Consider the following 22,582-nt stretch of genomic DNA (forward strand, 5'->3'; position numbering starts at 1 on the left):
AAAAAGAAAGCGTAAGTTGTACGTGTATCGTATTGTTGAACGAATTGATTCAGCATCAGCAAAAATCGTTTTTTAAGTTTATTCAAATTCATGTTTAAAATTGGAATAACAAATTTGGCTATTTACATGCGAGATAACAAATTGAAAGTCCACAGAAGTGATAAAGAACAAACGTGCTTGCTATACAGTGCAAACATCTTACAGCCTCGCATTCTAATCTACTCTCTCGACCGGTTATCGGTTCACATAAAGATGTATGTAGTTTAACATGAATTCTCACACTGAATCATGAAATAATGTTCTTCCCAAAATGATAGCAGATCTTATACAATGTATAATGTATCTAAAGAATGGTCAGTGTCAGACTTAAAATTTAAGTGACCCAATCTTTACTTGCATTGAAATTAACTTTGCATCTATTTACCTTTCTATTTTCCGCTAACCTTTTTTTAATCGAAATGACTTGTATCTGATTAAAAACCAAAGTTATGTATAAAATGTGTGTGTGCGCGTGTGTGTGCGCGTGTGTGCCCGCTTTTCTTTACCTCCTGGTTCACAACATTTCCCACAAAGGAGAATTTTCTTTGATTATTTTGGGACAACACTTGATACGCATTTTTTTTTCAAAAGTAAACTACTACTAATACCTAATTACAAAATTACCGCAAGAACTTTTGGTCGTGACGATGTGTAGGCAGCTATCGACTTTTTCATTTCAGTCAGCATGATTGCAGACAAGTTAATGTTAAATCTATAAAAGTCTTACTTTTCTAAGGTGATCACGCAAAACAAAAGCCCAAAACCGACAAACCGTGGTAACTTAAAGCATGCCATTTTCTCATTTCGTCACTCTGAAGTCGTCCCCACCGTGCACCTGGCCAAGAGACCGCCACTGCACGCATCATAAACGAACGCACCCTTACTTTAATTAAATTAGTTAATTAAGGAAAGATTAACTGGACGGAAGAAATCAATAAGAACGCAGGCATGTGCCAGTCGTTAAAGGCCAAGAAGTCGACTGTATGGATTTTTCCTGAAGGCTATGCAAAATATATTTTCTGTTCTAGTACAAGCGTCATGGAACTTGATGTAAACAACCGTTTCACCTCAGACAAAATGTATATAAAAGAAGGATAATACGCATCCTTGAATACTTACAGTCCTTAAAATGTGTCCTGTTTCACTACCAAGTATTTACCAAGTTAATGATATTTCGTTTACTTAATGATTCCATTAAGGTTAAAGTGAAACAAACGATATATATAGTAAAAGCTATTTTGTCCTATTCTGAAAAAAATTAAGAAGAACTTAACAATGTAAGATCCGCTGACGAAAATGTCCACGTCTTGAAGTATACCAAAGCACATTCACATAATGTATAAACATAATGTAGGCCTATAAATAAACGTATAAACATTGAAAACTAACCAAAATCAGTACTTTCTACCACAATTAAACAAAACACGGTGACCTTCCACAAATTTGTCAGTTTCAAAGATAATCCACTTTCTAATTTTTACAAAGCGGTGCTTAAAACTAATGAGCAATTTATTTCAACTCAGATTTATAAATGCTAGCGATGCAGTCATCATTAAGCGACAAGATATTCTCAATAGAGTTTTGCTGTATACCTCTGCAGGGTCAAAATCTTGTATTCGAAAGCTATCATCCTTATATCCTAACGCCTACTGTGTGCTACATTGTTTACATCTGAACATCCAAAAGGGTAATTTATATGTATAGAAAAACTGGTCGAATCGTAGCAACGAAAAGTACTTGAATAATCCATCTCCATGCACAGACTATTGCTGCGGCTTGACTTAATACACAGTCAATTTCTTTAATATACAGTCTACATATACATACATCACTTTATATACACTTATTTCAAGTTAGATAATTCAAACAACTTTGACATTCGAATTACAACTACACAGGTAGATTTTTATACCGTCTAGTGTTAACCCAGAGCTAGAAGGGTGCCATTGAAATTGAACAAATGTGATTGCCAGTATTTTTGGTAATGAAAGAATTTTTAAAGGAAGAGAAAATGTGATTCTTTAAGATGATCGCTGCCTGAAGCCGCCTCCTGGCATTCACCGCGTGCCTTAATTGTTCGCCACACACCAAGGCTAACACAGTGAACACTGGGAGATAACCTTCACCACATGGGATGCACTGGACAGTTCCTTCGTGATGTTGCGTTGACCTATCCAGTTTTTAGTATAGGGGAAATAAGGCGGATGCTTGTTTTCCCCTGTATACGTGCTTTGTGTTGTGTGATCAGGAAACCGTTCTTTCTTCTTATATTAACTGGTTGAATGCATAGTATTAAAATGTTTTCTTACCCTTTCTTTCTTTCCACTTCACTTGGTCAATAAATCTGTCATCGAATATGGCATGTAATCCCCTAAAATGTCTAAATTTGATATCAATTGTTCTGCTGTCCTTCGCATATTCTTATTATGATTTTCATTCTAAAATGTGTAAAAAAACTGATATCCATATTAACAAATCTTCGGAAGGTTACATTGAAAATCTCCATAGAGAAGAATACAATATTTCTATAAATTTCCCCTCTCTCTCTCTCCTGGCGAACTTAATTTTGAATATTAAAAACATGGTCTCTCGGTTAAAAAAATATAATTCCATAATATTATTCCAAAGATGTAGCCTATGTAAATGTGCATGTGATAAATGTCTTGGATTTGATAAGTGTTATGAGGGATTCATTGTACTGGCTATGTGCAACTCCTTAACTAGCAATTAAGAATAGAATCAAGTTTTATGTTTAGGTCATGATATAGTGACAAGTAACAGCAACTAACATCAGTAAAAATGTTCCCCGTCTTCCTGTTTTGATCTTGCACTTTTTCTTTTTTTCTTTAATCTTTTCTTTGTTTTTTTGGAAAAAGTCCAAATCCTCATTCGTCATCCACTAAGTTTATCTAAGATTTTGCGTATCTTTCGATACAAATTGACAACAACCCCTAGATAATGAGAACCTATAAGATTTATGTTTGACAATTTGCAAGTAATACACGATTTAAACATATAATACAAAATACCTGAACACCCATTTAACTGACCGCGTTTCTTTGAAGGAAACCGGGGCTTTAACCCATTAAAATATCAAATATTCTTATTGTACCTATCACATTGATATAGTGACAGAGCTCATAACTAAAAACTGACAGAAACAGGAACTCGTATATGTCTGAATATTAGTCTCTGTGTGATTTTCTCAGTATTTTCTCCTTCCAGATTAGCACGAACTGGCGTTTTATGGTGATTTTGGCATACCATACCCTGCATTTGTCACAAATGTTCTTGGCGATGGAACAAATGGCACAGTTGAGGGCTTTGGGCATTTAGGCATCTCAGCGGAAGTCTGAGTAACCTGACGCAACAACAAGACGACCTATTTGGTGCATTATACAGGAAGAATCAGGAAGTCCCAAGATGCTGGAGAAAAAATGGGGTTCCATGGCAATGTGGCAGAAGTACTGTCGCGATTTCCGTTGTCGTGGGTCTGTATATCTCTGTCCCCTCTCGTCTTAAACACCTCACAGATATTTCCTGTAAAAGAAAAGTGTAATTTGTGAAAAGATTGCAGTGTTTAGTGCGTGGGTGCGAAGACTTATCTATCTCCACACAGCACGCGTAACGAAGTTCATATTACAATTAATCTTTTGTCGTTACGTATGTTATTATTTCCTCTATTAATCTTAGTAAATTTTATAACAGTGAAATATATTTTCAATAATAATTGGCATTCTCCAAAAATAAGAGCAAACAGCGCAGCGCACATGTACCTTAATTATTATTTTCCTTTGTGTATAATGAAGAGCACAGATATCTTTATTAGAAATGGTAAACCAGATGAAGGCGTTAAATACTCAATAGGAAAGCGCCATTTGAACGAGTTCTTCCACTGTTGCTTTGTTTGTATCCACTGAGAACATTTTCTCCCACATATCGACCTGAACATGGTAAATGTAATATATTATAACAGAAAAAAAGAGGATAAAGGTATATAGTCTAGCTGGTTCATATTTGATCTCTCAAAAGGCCCTCTTTTGGAAGTGTTACATGGAGATAAGTCGTTTAGTCCTCAGTGTGTATGCTTACGATAACACCACGAAAGGAAATTAAATAACACAGTCTCGGCATCTATGTCTGTTGCAGAATGTATACGATTCCCATAATGAGTCTTTATAGTTTTAGTATGGCATTTCCCCTTCCTTCTCTCCGCAGCCCTTTCTCCTTTTGTGTCATTATTCCAGCATGGCACAAAGCTAGAATCGTTCTCATAAATGGTTTTTGTGTATTCGTTAATGGAGCAAAATAGACCAATAAACGGAAATTTATAATAATCTGTCTTAGTATGTGCCTTTTTGCTTTTGGGTCCGATTTTAAACATGGACAAACCCGTAACATTTTTTAATTATAACACTAGAGAACAATTTAAATAAGCAGGTGAACAAAAAAGGTTTAATGAATTAATAAAAAATGAGTTACCGCGCGTTTACAGAAAAAATAATAACCCGGCTTAGATAGACCCATTTATATGTAAATCAGAACACCGTGAAATTAAAGTCTAACCGGTCAGTTTGTTCCATGTCAAGAGTGACACTTTAGTGACTAAACATCGTGATTTTCTTTCACTATAGAATGAAGAAAAATTCTATCTTCAACTTTTTCAAACATTTGGATACTTAATTCCTGGAAATTCTTAATTCCTAGAAGGGAGTAATACATTAACTATATTATGTTCGGTGTTATACTGATTTTACTCCACTTGATGGATCTCCCTTTTCCTATGTTATATATATATATATATATATATATATATATATATATATATATATATATATATATATATATATGCGTCCAAAATATAAGGTATGTTGTAGGCCTATATCGAACAAAACACATTGTAAATATATGGATACTAATGCAACTGCTGTCCAAGTCTAAGAAAGCAAAATGGCGGCCAAGCTGCTAATCATGCCACAATACAAGGTTTGGTATCGATTTTCCTTAATTATAACGTTATTAATTTAGGCACCGGGGTAATTGTGCGACACATGCGCCATATATAAAAGTTTGGATTGAAGAAGCAATCTATGTTCTGGTAACACTACATATTATTAATATCCTTTATCGCTTTATATTCAATGTTCTTACATTGTACCAGTGGTCTAACACTCAGTTCTCTCTCAGTTTATCCATATTAAGACATCAATCAGGCTTCTTCGACGAGAAATGGAGTTAAATATCGCAACATAAATTAGATTTGCAATGGCACCGTATGTATTATGAAAACGTGTATTACCAAATGAGAAAAAAGAACCAATCTTTATAATACATTGATATCTTTACTCTACGCGCACAGACGGACACTGTTCAACTTTGGAACGATATTTGGGGAAAATACCCTAGACGTTTTTTTTTTTTTTTTTTTTTTTTTTTTTTTTTTTTTTTTTTTTTTTTACGGAAACAAGCATTTCTATATGTCGACATTTTTTGTGACTGTCCTGTATTTATCTAGTTAGTGAGTTCATATGCCTAGGATACTTCCCACTCTGTATTTCACCTGTCACTAGAAATTCTGGTATTGACTGACATTGCTTTTTAAAACCAAATACGTGTCTGCGGCAATAATGAAGACTGTATAGTTAGCATACGTATCCACACCCACCGATGTAGTTTATATTTACTCGCCTGATGTACCCTAATTTCTTTAAACTACACACCTTGTTCAGAACAACCTAATAGATATTCTATGGTTCATTCCCCTTACCTTGTCGACCTCTCTGCATCAGCTTCAAGACTGATGCCAAAGGATGATTGCGACGAATTTACATGCTCTCGCGACTTCGTATCGACCCTAGCATTTCCTCCCTATTGTAGTCAAGTAGTCAGAGACAATCGGGTTATGATTAATTATCCATCGTGGACAATTACCTATAGAGAAGGCCTAACTCACACATCTGTCGAGAGATGGCTACCCCTATGGCTTTTATATCGTGCAGCCCCGATGCCGAAGCATGGCACGGCACGCTTCAGGGCCAATCGTCTTGATTAAAATAACGCACAGTAACACGACAATTATGTCTTAATTTTCGTGATGAAACCATTTAAAATTTATGACGGATAATTAGTGCAAAAGGCAACATATCAATTTTGATCGACATTGATCGGGTGTCAATCCACCATGTTTATCACGCAATTTAACGGTTTTTCCTAGCATGGTGGAGATTATTTATTTATATAAAAATTGGCAGGATGATGATAATTTTGCCCACTTGGTTCTCGCAGTAAGCGGTCACCGCTTTGCATGTTGGGGCAGCCGCAACTTAATTGTAAGACTATGGCGCAGGAGCATAACGGTGCACGTAATTTATCCATTTCGTCAAAAAATCAATGTAGCGTAACTTTCGATGAGGATCTTCTATGTTTTATTCTTATATTTTTTGCACGTTAAGTAGCTTTAAGCAGACTGGCGTACACAATTTCTAAAGCTAAAAAGAGCGTGCAGTGCAGACCCATATGGTGATTATGCATTGCCTATCGTTATCGTAATCACTTTTTTATTGAACGAAAATATCGACTAAGTATTGGTTCACCAAGCCGTTCGCGTGTTCAGTATACCTGATAGTTATCCCCCAGTGTTAATTCTTACCGGCTACGTTGGCCGAAATTTGGAGGGGGATGCCACTATAAAGTACAGTACAGTACAGTAAACTATGCTTAATATGACCCTTCCTTAGACTCGGTTATCATCAAATTATACTTTAACATCTTGTCACACTTTTGTATGCTGACCCATTGCTACTTGTTGTCACGAAAAAAAATCGCGACACTGTGATTAATTAGGAAAATACAATGTTACGGTCGTAGTCAGGTTAAGGCCGACGAGGTCTTGTATGTCCAATATTTCGCCTTTCCGAGGAGTCTTGCCTCGACTCACCCAGTTTGCGGTGGTCGTTGATCTTCCCACTTTTAATCTGAGCATATTATGGTAAAATAGTAGTAAAGGACAATGGTTCTCCCTTTTGCTCAGACCTTGTAGTTCGAACACTGTCATCATTGCTATCAAATTGTGTAAGAAAATGGTTTTAACCATAAAACATTTATATTCCACTTTACAGCAAGAGGATAATGTAATAAGAGTGGAGAGATGGTTTTCTTTGTCCCCTTACGCCCACCGACTTTTCCCACCCGTATGTACAAACGAATACCAACATAGACTAGTCTATTATCTGGCTGGGTGGGGGGACTGAATGCCCCCAGTCGCCTCTTACCACAAAAATAGGGAAAAAAATAAATACCGGCCTCGTTGCCCCCTTAAGCTCCATCTCGATGGCGAGAAGCAACCTTTACTTCATGCTATATTTACTGTGTTGTATATAAAAAAAAACGAAGTTCGTATGTTTTCCTGTCGGAAAATTAGCGAAAAATGGCCAATCCAACCAAATCGTGAGTCTCATTTGTGTAAATGAGCTTCAATTTTGCGCTGTCAACTAGACTGTGTTGTTTTCAGGTAGGCAGACGATAGCAGGTGCTTTATACACCACTAGTGACAATGGCATTGAAAACAAAATATCCAGCTAGATCCTAGCTATACCAAAACTAAAGTAGTTACAGATACTGCCACAGAAAAGGAAATGAGAGAACTGTCCACCGCGATGGCACATTATTTCACAATTGCACATCTTTATAACTAAACGTAAGCAGATTGCATGTAGTTTTAAAAATACATGTATCAATGGTATAAAACGGGATAAATATCATCACCAATCGATTGGAGGTTATTTTCTGACCAAAAATAATACAAAAGCAATAAATACTTTCGCTAAATTAGCTTACATGGTGTATAAAAGAAAACGGAACTTAAGATCGAGGAATAAATGCACTTTCTCTTCTTCTCGCCAGTAGGAATCGCAGCTTAATCGGCATGTCTTGATTTATAATTCTCCTTGAGACTAATGACCCCATCTAATTCGAAAAGTCATTTACATCGTTCAACCCCCATGGCTAGGAAATGCTAATGTTGTCATGAGTCTCTCCCACCCAAAGTGTCATAACGTGGGCATGTCTTTGGATGAAATAAATATCTCCCATAAACTAGATCACTAAACTTTTCTCTGTGGATCAGAATACATGTATGTGTTGTTATTTGCTGAAGGTTACATTTAGGCCTATGTTGATTTTTTTATTACATTTCTGAGAGACAATTTTAAGAAAAAATGGAAATTTGTAGCTTGCTATAGATCAATTTAGCAAGGATTCAACACATTTTTAAATCCTTTTTGCTTTTTACGAAATATACTAAGATCCCATCGAGTATTCGTGACCACGTTGTTGGAGATACTCTTGTTAAATCGGCATTTAGAAAGAAAAGTAAATGAAATAGATGCGTTTTTATTGTAAGCGGAAAATGATAATTCGTACATATTTCAGGAATTTTAGATCCCCAAAAGATGTTTTAAGAACTCTGTGAACAGCTAATGACTTTGTACACACGTTGCAGTTCACATAGACCCTCATACATGGTATTTAGCAATTAAACATAAGTGAAAAAATCAAGCTTTGGTCAAAAGGAAATGAGTGGGATCTGTTTCAGAAACCAAATATGAACATATCCATAAAATATAACATATGATGAAATAATATTTTGTCAAATCACACGTTTGTTTTCTTCGTATACGAAATACTACTTGGCAGTTATTGTTAGCATGTTATTATTCATTACATTTTCAACACCAGGAGATTTATAAGCAGACCTACATTGTTTGAGAAATTGCACACTAGACGATATAATACGCCATACTGTAATTTGTGCCAGAATACAGTTATAAAATGATGATTGATGTGCAAAGTTACCCATTCTTGTGCTCTAAGTCGTGGGTTTGACTGGTGCGTTATTACTCATACGCGACTCTCTAGGTATACTTATTGAAAAAATGGATCAGATAACTAGAATATTTTTGCCATGATTTGAACTAGATATAAGCTATTAATCATACAGTCTTTTGAAGATGACAAGGACAACAGTTGTCAACAGGCACGAAAAACCACAGAACAATGTGATTATGTCGTGTATGCTTATGTGTATGTTATAGGTGCGCGCGTGCGTGCGCGTGCGTTTTGTGCGGAACCTAGTGCAGAAAAATGAAATGACTGGAAAACAATCTGGGTATCGGCAGACTGAAAATTTTGGCACACATCAAATAGAGATGGCGCAGTATCGTGTACCACTCTACACTTGGGACAGTATGGCTGTAGCTAATGAAAAGACAGCACATCGTGGAAAAATGGGCTTAAAGCATTTCACGCCAGAGGTGTAAAGCATTACAGAACACTTTGCGAATCATATTTGTTAAAATATGTGACAGATAAGGCATACAACATTCGCAAAAACCGGTCTTAGGGGTCGACAGACAATAGTTGTAGGTTCTGACGCAATGTAACAGTTGTTCTGATACACTATATCAGCGATGATTGTGTGAAATTGAAATTGAAAGTAAGATTTTCGGTATATATTTTTGAGGATATCAGAGTGTCAGTGACAGTCATGTACTATTACACAGCATCACCTTCTTAGTAGAAGAACCAAAAAAACACCACACAGAAATTTGAAGGTCAGGATTCTGCGCCAATTCAAGCAAACCATACAGAGCAATATAAAGTTTTTACGTGTACACACATTGTTCACATATTGCCAGCATTTTTCAAATAATAACCTGATTGGCCCTTATTTCACAAACCTTTTCTATAGCACTGATATGAGTTCCAATTCGACCCTCCTCTTTCCTTATACATTGCCTATAAGCTCTATTGCCTATATGTTCCCACAGCCCTTCTTGCCCAGCCGCAACACTGATGAAAGATGCATGGAGTTTCTCCTTTCATTATGAAGATTACTTTTTTCCAGGGCATTTGGGGAATCGTTCAGATCTAAATTCCATTATTGTACTATTCTCAAGGGAAATAAGGAAGGCTCGAGCCAAGTTCTTTGGAAATGGCTAAAGGTTAGCGGGAGGCCAATCCTGGGCATAAAATGTCTATCAGAAAGAAAAGGGAAGTAAAGGATCGACGACAAGTCTCGGCTGATGGCTTTAATTTCTTTTTGCCAGATTCTATCAAGAATGGTGTACGGTGTCACTTTTCTAAAAAGATGCTCCTCAACGCTTACATCTATCTTGGAACGACAAGAAGTTTAAAAGGGGAGCTTCGATGATAATGTTCTAACATTGCTGGTCAAGTTTGTCCAGTTGTTAATACATACCAGAGACTTGTAAATGCTATATCAAGCATAGTGATGTCCCACAAACGCCCATTCGATGCCCAATACGTTCGTAGATATAATTTCTCAGAGCTCCTGTGTTAGGTCAGGAAAGTTCAACAAGTGACAGTTTCATTTTACGTCTCAGTAGCGTCGTTAATTAGTCCTATGGTGGTACGGGATGCTCTTGGGTACCATGCATATTACTGACAGCAAAACAATGAAGGTTAGACATCTAATGCTGCTGTGTCTAGATCTGGGTCTTATCTTAGCTCCACAAAAAAATGCAACCTTATTTTCTTTTTAACCCTACCTGCCAATAACCATTCTTAGATGATTATTAGTTATAACTTAATCTATCGCATGGAATCTTGATCTTAACTTGGAAATGATAAGCACATATTCAACGTTTTGCGATACCACCATCTATACCACCATCAAAAATATAAAAGCCCCATGCAATACTTTAAAAAATCAAAAAAGTTAAAAATTTTATCAGCATTATGGGTTGTTTATATATTAAATCATACAAAGCGAATTTCGTTGTTCAATGTGCTACAGATTAACACTGGAGTCGCCCATTACATGTTACAAAAAGGATTTACACGAGGCGTTTATATTTTGATCAGTATACATGTCAGTAAATGTGACTATGGGCAGGATGCAGCTTTTACAGTTGCGTCATCATATCACATAAAATAATGCAGGATTTTTGTGCAGGATTGCTTACTTTCGGTAACAGTTGCTCTGATGTTGTAGCCCAAACTGTTTTATTTCGATCATAGAAATATGACACCACATCACGAACTTGAGTTCAAAGTCCCTATTAAATGGAGACAGGCATGCATGAACATGTAATTTTGCATCGAAAACAGTTATAGAATATCATTTCAAAAGTCTCGATATATCTTTGATGTTTTCGAACTATTTTCGTTTCGTTAAGAAAGCTTTTCCTAATTCATGCCCAGCGGAAAACATCTTCCGGTAAAAAAACATCACTGCAAACTAATCTGTTTCTGACACGGTTGCTGGAGCAATATATTTGTTCTACGCGTTGACACATTTGGTTGATACATATACAATGGTCATTCAAAGTGCATGCTCCAAACATACAGCTGATCAGTCATTATATTGTAGTCTAGGCATACGGTCTCCAGGGTCACCGATCAGATATGCACGAAAAAAGGTTGTATTTCCACTTCACATGATAATTGTGGATATACATGCAGGAGCAGACGAATGGGACACTAAACGAAGACTGTGTAAATAACACTGCGAACAGAGCAGTGTGATAGTCGAATATAACAAAAGTGCCCGAGCGTGTAATGGATTTGACGGCAACAATAAGCGATGCTTTAAAATTAGCAGATAAGCAACTTGGGGACTGCTGCAGTAGGTAGATAAGGTTGCAGTCGGACTACAAGAGTAATGTTGCTTAAACGAGTTGATTAAGCATTTTCTGCATTGCTAATTTGCCTGAGCAATGGATGACGAACGCCAACTACAGTCTTTTTTCTTTTTCTCTCTCTTTTTAGCATATTTAAGGCAGGGGCGGATCCAGAGCTATTTTCTGGCAGTCTTCCAAATTATATCTTTGTTGATCCATCCTCATTTTTGACCGTCTTCTGACAGAAAAAATTAGATACCCTTTAATGTAAACTTGAAAATCTGACCGTCTTCCGGAAGACCCAGAAGACGGCCTAAATCCGCCCCTGTTTTAGGTGGATATGACATAAACTGCCTGACCAATGATACAACCCGACGATCCAAATTGCTGCACATATTCTTAACAAGTTGAAAAGCAAGTTTGAGTGCCATATCCAAAGCTCTTAAAATCGCATTTATTGACTAATAGATGCGCAGCCATTTGTCAAATCACATCTCGATTATTTCGACAGTCAATTCATTTGCTGCCAATATTGCTTGTGTTAGATTGAATAGACTGTTATGGTATTTCTTTTATTTTTAATTTTAAAAATACTACACAAATCAGTTTGGAACCAACCATCCCTCATTGCGATGTTTAAATCGCACGAGACCTTTTAACTTACTCTCTCAGTTTGGCTGGAAAGGCAGGCAAAGTTCTATTCCGCTTAAACATTTCTTTCCATAGTACAGCATAGAAGTAATCTGATTAAATACAGTCCCTACGGATTTTCACATTTTCAATCCCTGGCTCTTTCAAAAGAGACTATAACGGGTGTTTTTGAAATAAACTTTAACCTTTCGCCCCTGGATGACACAGATGGATATTGTTAAACAATTTCAGTAAGTTACTTTGACACCTTATGCTGTACGTGTCACGTGTACAGCAGTCTTTTACTGTTCAAAAATGGTTGCTTGTGCTTTGATAAATATTTTAAATCTCAAAGGTGTCCGGATCTCCTACATAAAATTTTCTATTCTATCAGTTTTATTCAACGAAAAGAAAGCTTCTACCAAAATATTTGATATCCTTGCGGGTAATATATTGGGTTATGTGAAAAACACCGCCTTCGTTTTAATCGGTCACAAAATCAGTATCCTATTTATACATTATGTCATGTAACAAAACAAAACAGAAACGAGAGGAAAAATCCTTTTCATGCATCGGGTTGTATTTCAATCCAAGATACATATAACGTATTGCTATACAGATATAGACAGATGAAAAATGGATTTATTGTCAAAATGTTTTTAAACGATACTTTTATAAGTATGGTGGTTTCATCTTTATAATTATTAATATTTTCTTCTCAGTAGTAATTGGCATTTACCTCATTTAAAGAAAGCATTCATCTCGACGAAATATATTTAAAGGCCTACTTGCAGGCAATGGCATTATCTTGCGTCGGGTTTCCACTACCCCTTTTTCCATGGATTTGCAACCTCTGATATACACTTATATATACCTATTATATGTACAAACAACAAATCACGTATTGATTCGGTTCCTGATGAGGCATAGGTGTACATATCATATACTGCTTATGATGTCACTGATAATAGTATCATCGAAAATGAAATTCACCGAAGTGCACGCAAGGCAAGGCTGACCACAGACTGCAGATATTACAATAAACTTATACTCTCACTAGCAATCAGTCTGTCGTGTATTCATCTTGAGGGATAATTGTTATTATTGAATATCAGCATTTGACGCCATTGTGACGGCTTCGCGCCAATCTAACATGGATATCTTGTCGTTCGGCAAGCTGCATGCAGCAACCATAACGCGAGCAACATTTTATGTTTAATTTTTGATCTTTGTCTGATAAATAGCTTTGGTTTTTTTTCTTAGTTTTTCATTTGGTTAGATGATAGTATGAGCTTGTATATGGGCATAAATCGTGCTTAACGTTCATCTAGAAAGAATAAGTTTTTTAATCAACTTACCCTGACTTTCAGTTCGATAACTGGTATAGCATCTATATCACTTGACTGGCTTTGGTTAAGTGTTTCTATTTCATAAACAGAAATCTAGCATAATATCAAACCATGTATAGCAACCTACGAGAGTAAATTTTGAATCTGACAAAATACCCCCCGATTGTTTTGTTGCAAAATGAAAATGAAAATTACTAATTTTCATATATTTTACATACAAAACATAAAATAATAAACTAGCTTGAAATTTACGTTGGCACCTAAAATATAATTTTAATGCACATTTTATCTCCCTCTTATGGTAAAATATATGTAGGTCACCAGTGCATTGAAATGATAATCCAACCGTATCGTAATTTTAGTTCCCATTCAATGGAATGTGTCATCTGCATTCTAACGGATTGAAAATATCTATAGGTAAATTAAACAGTACAATACTCCTATCTTGTTTCACTTGATCCTGTGTCATGCTTCAAGGCTTGTTGTTCTTACACGCATCGAGCTAAAATTACATTAATTTCAAGTCAGCAGCTTTGAACCGAACGCAAATAAACTTGCTCTAGGAATTGTTAAGGAACGATCAAAGTCTTTGTAAGAGTCGGCGATTGTATGTGAGTAAAGCCTATTGCCCACAGACAACTTAGATATCGACATATCTACTGTGGTTATCGGCTTGCAGTTCATTAGAAGTTAAAATTGTTAGGTTACGTAAGAATACGTCTGTGGTTTATTTCTCGTACAATTCTTTCGAAAATCCGCGAATTGCGGTGTGGTATCTGCAAAAGTAGTTTGTTTACATTTAATTGGTGTTCGGAGGAATTTAAAGGAAAATATTTTGCAAAGTTGTAATCAAGTGTCTACATGGTCGCCGTTGTTAATTCGTTGAGCAACTTCAAGTATACTCTTGGGGTTGTGTTCATTTCACCAATATATTATTAATCCAAGGTTACTGATGTGAACATATGATTGGAAAGATAAATCCTCGACAGCAGTTGGTACTGGGATCATCCATACTACTGAATCTCACAATTTTGGAAATAAATTTGGTCTTAAAGAAAAGATGGACACAGCATGGTATCACTTTTTAGAATGATCGTATATATGGTTAACATACGATTTTGACTAATTGTCTAGCTATTTGGTTTCTGCAAAACAACTACGACTTGTATTGATTATAGTAATACTGATTTACTATCCCCATTTCATTTTAACATTCATTTGCAGCAAGGTAGATATCTAAAATTCGATTTTGGGAATATTATGATTTTGATGCTGGTCATTACGCAGTATGTTTTAAGACACAATTGATACTAAATACTTAAATCTTAGTTAATCCCTAACAAGCTAGCTAGTAAGGTTGCATAAGCTGGGGAATAATGTATAATGAGAAGATTTTTGCATAAGGTGATTACCTCAATGGACATCCTGACTTTGAATTAGCAAATGCCACAACTGATAGACGCTTCTGGCAGTTAAATAGACTATGCAGATCAATGGCGCTCGAATAGATCGATACAGTCTGACGCAAAAGGCGGTCATGGAACAAGTAATGGGAAACGCCAGAGTTACCCAAGCAATTGAATTCATTCTTCGAAGTTTGTTTGTTATTTGAAGACAACAAACTTAATACATGCTGCTTAGGCAAGAAATATGCTTTAGGACTTAAGCTTATAATTGGCGCTGAAAGAAGCAGACTAAAAAACTAATAAAAATATATCTTTCCCAAATCGTTCTCCCTCTAATGGATATGCCACGTTGGCTACTTTTACTTCATGCTTGACAAGTCTTTTTCATAACGTCAATCTAAAGCCGTAAGCTCGGATAATGTATAGATTAATTAATTTATTTATCAGAATTAAAGATGCCACAGTTCACCTTATTTTCATATTTAAACTCACTGACGAGTCAGTTAATAGAAGAGTGAAGCTAATACCAGGTTAAAACCAGTTACATATACTACAGCGATGGTGCTTAACTTGCAACATTAGAAATAAATAGTCTCGTACACAACACAAAGCTGCAACGTCTTCGTATTCCAGGACAAGTTACTAAGCTATATATCCTGAGCACGCCAACCGTATACCTTACATGAATTGCAAAGAACATATAGAAACATGTAGATGTAAATAAATTTATAAATGGCGTGCGGTTTGTTATCCTATCCAACTGCTCACTTCCGATCTGCTTCAATGTTATTTTCTACGTGTCAGTGTGTGTGTGTGTATGTGTGTGTGTGTGTGTGTGTGTGTCCTTTTATTATTATATGAAATTTTTATTTGAACACACACCTTAAGTATGGAACATTCATTTAATAAAATTTAAGGATCATTTAATGTACGGACTAAATCCCAAGGGTTATTTTGGGGTTTATTGAGCACACATTTACACCGTTCTAAGTCGAATGTCCTCATGTTTTTGCTTTGGGTTAATTCTATCCCAAAGCAAAAACATCGTTACACAAGGTACGCAGAAACTGTCTTACAAAAATGAAAAAATACACACACTCCAAAATCTGTCTTATATGCAGATTGACTTGAACTTGGACATAATGATGTCATTATGTCCAAGACTTGAATAAGGTTAGGTTATCTAGACGTGTTCGTTAAAGTACACAAAATGCTTGTCAAATGAAAATCGTTATCACCTCTAAGAGATTTTTAAAAAAATATTTCCGCATACACGAGATTTGATGTTATATTATATACGTTTTTCAGAGGATTGATTTCAAGATAAATAGACCAAATTATCAAATGCGAATTATTCAGTTTCCTCAAAACCGTTTTTTAAACCTAGTCAAACTTGCAGCATTGGGTCAAAAAAATTTCCAATTTTTATTTATTTTGTTATTACGTTTAGCATATGCATGCCGTATATTATTTTAGTACAGATAAAAGACGGTAGATTCAGGTACCCGCCACTACGCGCAAAAGTCACCAAGGATTCTGTTGGCCGCGTTTACCAATACTTATATTATAAAGGCAATATTTATATCATAAAGACATATATTATAAACACAAGAGAGACATTTGACCACCTACGTTAACTGTCAAATAGGTAGGACAATTATCTACCCCTTTTAATAACAATTTACTTTTCTACGAGCACATGTATGAATTGGAGAAGACGATAAATCTTTGATGTTATTTTTAGTCATTTAAGTCAGGAAATAACCGAGGTGTATGTCAAAAGGATGGCAAAAAAAAGCTGTCAGTCTAGATTATGCCTTTGAACTTCAAAAGTTGTTTGGTCCACTTTGTGTTTTGCGCTGTACAAAAAATGAAACAATTAAAAACCAGGAGTCAAACATACAAGGTGACTAAGACATACAACTGTAGGTGACATTGGTGACTGAGACATGCGGCGAAGACTCGTCCTGTAAACTCAAGACAGTATCTGGGTTGAAATGTAAAATTCAAAGGGGAAGAGATGGCATACGACATAATTTTCAATTCGTTAGTTTTAACAGGAGTAATTTACTTATGAGTAACGCGAAACGATAACCTCCAGGAGCTATGAAAATAACTTATCTATAAAACGATATTTCATTCTAGACTTTTGTAGGCTCTTGCTTTAAATAAGCTTTCCTCTCATTTACTTCTTATTTTCTAGCTCGAATGCTGCATAAAGATATTACGGGATCGGAAGGAAGTCTTAAACAATTGCAATATACGGAGCAAGTATGTTGTCATTGTTCTGTACTGCTTTAGAACATGGCGCGTATACTGTGAGACATGCGATGCATGTGTTATCTGCAAAACACCGGTAAATTATTGACATGCAAAAGATTAGATGGGAGTATTTAATACGTGTGCTCTCCTATATGTACTGACTCACAGCAGCATTCCTCGGGGCTGACATGCACCAAATACGGATTACAAACAAGATTGATCATTTGGCTGATTTCACTTGTTTTGGGCTCGTTTTTCACTCTCTTTAAAAAAAGGAAAAATAATAAATAACATTTTTAAAGATAAAAAACATTCATGTATGCAAGGAAAGTGTCATACTTTAGCAGAACTAACACACTGTCCTCTTCTTCAGATTAAAAGACAATGTGTCATTTAAGTATTCACCGCACTAAAAACACAAGGGTAATGATATGGAAGTGCTGAACTGTCTTTATATGAAAATCAGCTCAGAAACTAAATTTGACCATAACCGTTATAGCATTTTCAACAACAAAAAGGGGCCCTGCTTTGTTTTTGACATTCAGTGGTTTAATGTGGTCATTTTTAATTAACACTTTGACACGATGGTCAAATAACAGTGTAGAGTGATAAATGCTGAAGAAGGGTAATATAATTTTGAATTTTTAAAGCCTCTTTAAACGTTTGTTTACTTTTTGCAATGAGCAATTTGTCACGTAGTTATTGTAAATCCAAGTTGTATAGCCATTCATAGACAGTGAACAATAACATAACCTTATATACCACACTTAATATATTAGATCAAAACATTTTTGCTGTTTATCTGTGCAAGGTTAAGTTTTTGTCGGTTAGATATTTTTTCTTTGGAATATTGACAAGCATATTTACTAGAGTATAAGGGTGAGATGGCCTTTAACCGAAGTATAATTACAAATGACAGACAAACTACATGTAGTTACACACATGAATAGAAAAGTTTGTCTTTTGCTGCGGGTAGCTATTGCTGTCTTACCTGCGACTTACAATCACATCAAACTGACGTACATCAGAACTAAGTGCAATTGTTCAAAAATTCTCAATATGAACAGATAATACATGTACCTAAATTAAGTGTACAGGTGTATGGATTAATAAAAATGAGACATAAATCCTTTCTAACTGATCTTTAGCCGTCTAATTTTTTTCTGAAAGTATCTTTTTATGTTGTAAACAGTTTACGGATTTTGGCTCTAAATGAATGTTCTTTTTGCAATCAAAAAATTCTTCAGAATGATTGCCAAATAATAAATGTCGACATGGACATTGCATAGTTTGTTACGGGTGCCAAAGCCTTGGTTTCATTTCTAAGTTTTAAAATTATGGCATTCAATTACATTTTAACTTTTAACTGTACATTTAAAGATACATATAAAGCAAGCGTGGATTTCAAGTAGTTTCTCATACGACTAAAATAAAGTCGACATACCAAATTTATCTCTCGTTTAGCTAAAAATAGCTATAAAGTTGCATCTTTTCCAAAATATTTGTCGTAGTTTGACCTATTTATCCGACCCTACAGTTCATAAATTCCCGCTAAATCACGTAGTACTGCGGTCGCGCATTGCATAATTATCACTCTCACTCCCAAGTATGGATGTTAGGCTGCACGCGCATTTGCATATACTTTTTCAAAGGAGACTGCTGATATTTTAAGATAAGAACGAAAGCAGAAAAATCCATTCATATATCACATTTTGGGAAATATGAAACGAAGTCCTTATTTTAATCTATATGGTGGCTTTTGGTAGGGATTTGTGGCAAAATCTGACAGAGATCATTAGGTAGTTTAGATATTTTCAAGAGTTTCATGCAAATGTTTTACATTTACATTTAACGGAAATATTTTACATTAAAGCTATTTAAACTTTATAAGGAGGGCTGGTTGAGTATCATGTGTCTCTAACACATATGAAATAGCAAATATATTGTACCGCCTTCATGCTTTTTATGACCGGGACACACATGAGAATAAGAAGAAATAGGAAGCGACTTCCTAAATCTCTGATCGGAGTTACTACCTAATCATCTCCCATAAAAAAGAGAGAAAATCCAGTGCCATTGTTTGGTTCGTTATGTAAGATATGTATACCTTGTACATGCTTATACCCTCTTTACCAAATACATGAGGGGAAAACCCAGAGGAGATACCGTGTCGCTGTACAGGTGTGCTTGTTAAAAAAAAACATAATCAGACATTTTTACCATTACAAATGTATGACACAGTCACAAGGTGTGTATTATGTGCAGTGTCAAACTGTTGCCAAAGTACATAGCAATATATATAATTATATATATATATATGTATATATTTCAGTAAAGGCAGCGTGAAATTGTTTTGTCACAAGTGATCACACACTTTACTTCTGCCCTTTATCATGTGTCGCCTTCCATGCCATTTATCGGAAAAGCAATTTTCATAGAGACATTCACAGCTATGCTTTTTGCGTAATGAAAACTATATTCGAAAATTTCGCTCTTCATAATATACCAGTATGACGTGCATTGTGTCATTTACATAGTTTTGTATCGAACGCAATTACATGTATCTAGAGTGAGAACCGCGACGGGCCATAACATGAAACGCCAGCTTTTGAGCCAAACTGGAAAACGGCAATTTATTGATGTATATCACTCTTAGCCAAGTTGTATGTACCAAAAATTCAACAATATATGTATAGAAACATTTTTGCGATTTTTCTCTTACCTGTTACTAGCAATAAATCGCACGCTTTATTTCTGAAAACACGTTAACCTCAGATTTTAAACTGTGATCGATGCAGTTTATACAAAACGGAAACCGAATATCTTTGAAACATAACGCATAACCACCATGACCTTTCACATAAAGCGTATCCACAAGGTTTGTGTTGAACACAGTTTATAACGCATATGTCACATACCTGGTCACTGTTTCTCTAATTCTGCATACCATGAGTCTAATTCTTCCTGCCACCCCTGTAACGTAGTCTTCGGCATGACAACTGGTATCAACTACTACTGCCATACGCGCACACGCTTCATACGAAGAGTTTGGTCTGCCAGCAGCCAATAAACCAATCTTCTCATAATCATGCTTGGCTGACTCGCTGCACGTCATGGATTGGATTGCGGCATTAAAATGGCTCATTCTGTAGGGCGTTCATTTCAACTGTCGTTCTCTGAGCTTAGAAAGCCTCGGGCGGCCTTGAACAGGGATACTTTACCAGCGACTCAAGCTTGTCATAAATAGTGGCGATTAGTATGATCGGTGGGTCGGAATCAGGATGTCGGTTTGAATAATATGTGCCAATATATGCAAAGCGCTCTGCCAGCTAGAAGCTAGAGGCAGCATCGACGGCAACAGCAGCAGTAGAGCAGCAATTCAATTAGGGGGAAGATCAGGTGCAGAGCCGCCGCTAACATTTATGAGCCATGGTACCATGGGATTGCTAATATGCATCCCAGTAATATCATCATGTTAATGAACACGCATGGTATATCATCAAACTGCGCATTCACGGACCACCCGGCCATTTGCAAAAATGTCAACCAGGACATTAAACGCAATATTTTTGGTCAATATTCCAATATTAGTTTACGTCAAATAGGGCCGTCGTATTGATAGATAGATATATTCATCCTGCTCTGCGACGACGAACTTCTTCAGTAGTTGCTATCGATTCATGACGTTGAGTATGGTAATAGAATTCCGCTGTATTGTTTATTGCAATGATGCTGTGAGTTCCCTGAGCGATTATCATGCAACAAGAGTTAAATTATAAATGTACACAAGGATACGAGTGGCAGCAAATCGTCCACGCGTTATGCAATATAAGCAAGTTAATATTGAAACGTAAGGGGCTTAATGAATTGATGCTGTGTCAGAGACACAGAGATGGCATGTCTGATAGATATGATTTTCATTCCTACATATGCATGACCAATACAGATGGTTCAACCATACACACAGCATGAACATGCTTCTATTCAGGCCACGCCAATCCAATCTTCAACACTTTCATGACACTTTCATAATGAAACAGATGAACATTAAACCACCTTCATTGTTGCCCAATCACATGTTTAACCTTGGATTCGATCGTTTGGTATAGTCTCCCGAAAATTTGTCAAAAATTTGTACAGCGGAATTAGCAAGCACTTTCAGAAGACACTTAAGATAATCAGACCTTGCCATTGGCTTTGTATGCACTAGCCTGAATTTAGACTCAGGGGCTGTCTGCCTGCAAATGTTATCACTTAATGTCAATAAATACAACCCGGAGGGGAAAGCAAATGTTTCTAAAGCACAAAATCAAGTGAGCCTCCTGGTAATGCTCAAGCAGTGCACACTTAGCGATCCTAAGCCAATTTGGAGAAGGGAAACTGCAATTTAACTCCAAAATACGCCCGTGACGTCATCAATTGGTGATAGAAAGTGTGCAATTCTTTAAGTACTAAATCTTGTCAGGATTTTGTCATTTCATTTAATTTTGCATAAAGAGGAAATGTTACCTTTAAGGTAACGATTAAGTGAGTCAGTTCCCCTGTTTTGGTAAAAGAAACATTATAAACCTAATGTGGGTATCAGCTCCATATATAGTCATAAGATGAATTTTAACGATCCAATGGATGGCATTTATAAGAAGTCATTATGGATCTGGAATGGCCATACAATCTTAACAGCGCAATAGCAAAAGGCCGTTTGATAAAATGTATGAAAGCACTTACTATATTTACTTTGATATCGCAAAATATACAGTTAATTAAGATATGTTCATATTTTGAAATCCATCGACTCTAAAATAAGATTACTTGCGATTTTCATGTACGATTCAAAATTGACCAATTGCACCATCAGATTTATGTTATCAAAGGAGTATATGGTGCAATTTGGGTATTTTGCAGTGCTTCATTGAGACTCACAAAATATCTTTCTCCTTTTTTTGGAACAGGTCTGCTATTTCACCTCCATCCACCGATGTTACGCAGGAGCACTGTCGTCTCTATGATCGGCTCCAACTATTGAATTATATGATATTCACTTAATTTAAGATGTCGCCATTAATATCAAAACCGATTCAAGAACATGCAGCTGATGTAGCCAGTGTAATTAGAAGACAAAATACAGCGAGCCGGTTGAATACAGTAGCACTCTCATCCTCTGCCACTGCTATCAGAAAGATAAGATTTTGTTCGTACTGTCTTTTTAAATGAAACAGCTTAGACGAGATAAATTGTATCGGCGTCTTCGTGTGAG

The 22,582-nt window shown here is 36.0% G+C and overlaps 1 long non-coding RNA gene across 2 annotated transcripts; it reads right to left on the minus strand.

Moving 5' to 3' along the window:
- Window positions 1-1,023: 1,023 nt before the first annotated feature.
- Window positions 1,024-20,873, minus strand: LOC147764873 (uncharacterized). Of its 2 annotated transcripts, none has more exons than XR_015332174.1 (2): window positions 20,247-20,873; window positions 1,024-3,579 (listed from the first exon to the last, which is right to left on the minus strand). It is a non-coding gene; the product is annotated as an uncharacterized LOC147764873 (long non-coding RNA). The 2 variants fall into 2 exon arrangements; XR_015332175.1 differs by lacking the exon at window positions 20,247-20,873 and adding an exon at window positions 5,807-6,003.
- Between the last annotated feature and the right edge of the window lie 1,709 nt (window positions 20,874-22,582).

This window comes from Lingula anatina, chromosome 1 (assembly GCF_051362555.1).
Source record: "Lingula anatina isolate TDL-2025a chromosome 1, LinAna3.0, whole genome shotgun sequence".
NCBI classification, from domain to species: Eukaryota; Metazoa; Brachiopoda; class Lingulata; order Lingulida; family Lingulidae; genus Lingula; species Lingula anatina.